Below are 3,801 nucleotides of genomic sequence, written 5' to 3'. Positions count from 1 at the left end.
ACGCTGCTACTAGTTAGCAGGAGTGCTGATCCAGGGAAGCACTACTATTCGGTCTATAGCAGTAGTGCTAGAAACCAAAAGCACGGTGCTACTATGTGGGACCAAACGAGGCCACCGACGGTAGCTGTAGTACCAGGCTGTGCAGAATCCAGCACTACTACTAACAGTTTAGTAGTAGCGCTCTATTTTACTGCGCCGCTACTACTAATGGGCCCCACTTAGTAGTAGCGCTTCTTCAGGAAAGCGCTGCTACTAAGTACGGTAGCAGCAGCGCGTTTTGGTAAGTAGCGCTACTGCTAGTTGCGGTTGGTGCCATCTTTTCACCCCCTCCCCCTCCTCTCCCCCACTTTGCCCTCTCTCCCCCTCCTTTCCCCTCTCCACTCTCCACCATTGTTGCTCTTCTTCTCTCTTCCTTCTACCTCTCTTCTCTCCTCATTAATGTCCCCCTCCACCATAACTCTTCTCCATAAATGGCCTCTCCCACATCTCTCTTTCTCCTACCTCTCTTCCTCTCCCCATTAATGCCCCCTCCACCATAACTCCATCTCTATTAGTTAGCTAGCTAGATTCACCTCTCCTCTCCAACAACTAGATCTAGCTAGTTATTTAGCCATCCACGCATGCTCTCTCGATCGGTCTCTCTCATCATCTAATTAACCGCGTGCTCTCTCGATCGGTCTCTCTCGGGAGGTATATAGGTGAGTAAAAAAGTTGTTCATTTTAATAATAAAGCACGGATTGAGTCTCTGGATTCACGGTCACAATACACTTTGTTGCTGTGAATTTATGCTTTCAGGTCTTTTTCTTGGAACGGAAAAAGACAAAAATAATGCGGAAAACTGCGTCCGGCAAGATTTGAACCAGGGTCGCTCGGTCCTAGCGCCCCTAGCCAGTTCAGCTAGCTTGCTTGTCATGTTAACTAGTGGTTGGGGCGCCACCTGTGGCGCCTCCTAAGAGGAAGTTTGTGCGATGCCAGGTAGGATAACGCCCATTCAACAGCCCTTTTTGGTCAGCTTTACAATCTAAAATACATTTCATTCAGAAAAGATCGTTGCCTACCACATCGGCGCATTTCACATGATCAGTACTACAAGTTCTATCTCTTTATAAAATAATATAGCAACGCTGCAAGCTTGTTGCACTACGCTGGCGCAAAGGGCAACACGTCATGTCGAGGCCTTAGATGGACTTGCGCGTTCTTTTGCTGGTGGTAATGACGGTCTGATCCCATGCCATCACGTCTAGCACCAGGCACATGACCTGCTCCTCGAACACGTAGTTCCCACGCGGCAGCTCCTAGTTGCCGCTGTTCAGGTGGAGCGTGAGCGACGGCACCAATACGGGTGTGGCCAGTGAAGAAACAACGGTAGAGTAAATGATACAAGTATGGAAAATAGTAGTAAAAAGACTAAAGAAGGACAAGATATGAATTGGGATCCAACAAATAATAATATCACTAAAAAATACAACTTATACAGATTTAATCATACATTAGCAAATACATGTAAAGCAAACTGTTGTTAAAAATTTCGTGTATACAGCATGGTCAAGAAAAGCCCTAGAGCCCGAATTACAGAGGAAGATTCCTGGCCATGTCAGTATTATCTTCATATGCATTCATTGTGTTTTCTTTGGTGGTGGTGGTGCGGGGGGCAGAAAAGCAGAAGGTTTAGTTATACTTAATTCAGTAAACACACTGACTGCCCTACGTGCATGCTCAACTGTCAGCCAAGCCAAAGAATTATACTTGCAGCCAGATGGAGTATAACCAAGAGCATAGAACATAGATTTTATTTGTTTTCCTTATGGCAACCCCTGGAACTTTTTGATATATCAACAAACTTCTCAACCCAGAATTACGTGATCATAACTATCATCGAGATGGTCGCGGGTCAGCAGGCTTCCAAAAGTTCGTCTAGAAAACTTGCATCAAGAAAATCTAGTCAGAGGAACTACGTATAGTTCACCACAGTAGAAGTGGCACACAGAGTGTCCATGAAACCAGGGCTTGGAGAGTTGGTTTATTTCTGTTCTAGTTTCCCATAGAATATGCACTTATAAGCCTCACATATAGAATACCTTTCTCGGCACTAATGCAGACTGCATATGGGTTAGCAAACTGAGCCAATAGGCATTTGTTTTTGTCTCGGCCTCATGTTTCATCAGCAGTGTACTCTTTGCCTGAAACATGCAAAAATGCTAGCCAAATTAACAAGCAGAAAAGTATGGTGCCTGCTAGATCATGTTCTCATAGTCAAGGGTACACATTAGAGCTGCAAAGTTAGTTGCTGCCAAATTTCAAAAAAAAAAAAAAGTTAGTTGCTGCCAACGCAAAGCAGAGGTCCAGCCGTCCAGCTCAGTTCAACAGATAGTAGTAGGTTGTACCTCCTCTTTGACAGGCTCCAAGCCCTTACTGATGTTCCCACGCCAGCCTGAGGAGGCTGGAAGCTCTAGTATTACCTGCATTACATGCCTGATCATAAATTCGAAAACAGCTTGGCTAAAACCTCATATAACTTTCAGAATAATAAAACATGCAAAGCAGAGTTCTATAACAATTAACAAAAGCGTGCAATGAACCAGGATTTTTGATAAATAAAATCAAGAGACCATGTTATACTCCAACAAGCTATACTACATATTGTCAGTTCTATCATCACACCAATTACATAATAGATGCACTGTTCAAGCATACTCAGGAGATAAACTTTAGATTTAAAACTGAAAATACACAAAAATCAATTGTCATATACATCCTCACAACCAAAGAAAGCACGAACGGAGAAAGTTATAGTTTTTCAACATATTCCTTCTAGGTCTGCAGCACACCCTACATTAAACTAAACATGCCCCCCAGGCAATTTCGGAACTCGTTTCGAACTACAAAGTTCATCTAGAACTGATAATACGTAACATTGAATAATCCATTTAGGCTAAAACACCCAGAGTCTATTCAAGAAGACCGCCTCAACAGTGCAGATGTATCAAACAGACCAGTCTAAATTTTAAGCACCAACAAATTCATTTTTTGCTGCTCCCCACAGGCTATAGATATGAATACCAATGGAGTTGCATACAGTAAGAAATGCAGAAATAGGAAAGTGATTTGCAGTCTCGATACCTCTCGCCTGAGGTCATCGCTGACGCTTCCTTCATCCCCGAGATCCTCCTTCAGTGTTCCGCTCGCTTCAAGCTCTGAAATCAGCACGCACGCCACATCACACAGAAGAAACACCAAATCAAGCGGTCAGCTGTCCATCACTACCATATACATATCGAATGCGACCTGATCGGCGCAACAAAAGATTTAAAACCCACTCACTGTGTCGTCGTCTAGGAGGCGTCCCGAGCCGGCTCTGGCAACAAGCGGATCCTGAAGAAACAGATCATCGCCATGCAGACCAAAAACGAGGAAGATTTTTCCTAGATCGGGCCCGATCGCAGCCACCACTGCACCAGCGCAACCTCGAGCTCGGAGTTCGATTCCACCTTCAACCTTCCAAAAGTCTGCAGTAAGCAACTCACTTAGATGTCGGGCTTGATAGAGCTCTGAAGAAATTACACTACATGAGTTACTGCTTGCTAAGTTTAGGAGTTAAAAAAAGTGTTCTGGATGTGTGGATAGGCTCTGTTTCTACTCTATGTGGGAAGAATGGTTCATAGATTTGGAGTCTGAATCAAACTGAATTTTCTGTACATTGAAATGGAGATGCATCAATAATTTTGTGTACATTGAAATGGAGAATTAGGCTTGGATTGGATTCCCATTACTTTTATCCTACCTCAGCAATTTTTGGCTAG

At 43.8% G+C, this 3,801-nt stretch overlaps 1 long non-coding RNA gene across 3 annotated transcripts in view; it reads right to left on the bottom strand.

Annotated features, from left to right (window-relative positions):
• Positions 1–992: 992 nt before the first annotated feature.
• Positions 993–3,801, bottom strand: part of LOC119340971 — a 4,202-nt gene continuing 1,393 nt past the window's right edge. The window contains exons 3-7 of one of the 3 annotated variants that reach the window (XR_005164795.1): positions 3,323–3,507; positions 3,122–3,195; positions 2,386–2,460; positions 2,080–2,181; positions 993–1,306 (exon numbers count right to left, since the gene is read on the bottom strand). This is a non-coding gene — a long non-coding RNA (uncharacterized LOC119340971). Of the gene's footprint in view, positions 2,182–2,385; positions 2,474–3,121; positions 3,196–3,322; positions 3,508–3,801 lie in introns of all 3 variants that reach the window. The other 2 variants (XR_005164794.1, XR_005164793.1) reach the window with 2 other exon arrangements.

Source organism: Triticum dicoccoides, chromosome 7B, assembly GCF_002162155.2.
Source record: "Triticum dicoccoides isolate Atlit2015 ecotype Zavitan chromosome 7B, WEW_v2.0, whole genome shotgun sequence".
NCBI classification, from domain to species: domain Eukaryota; kingdom Viridiplantae; phylum Streptophyta; class Magnoliopsida; order Poales; family Poaceae; genus Triticum; species Triticum dicoccoides.
Note: the sequence above shows the minus strand (reverse complement) of the source record. Positions and strands in the feature narration are given on the sequence as shown.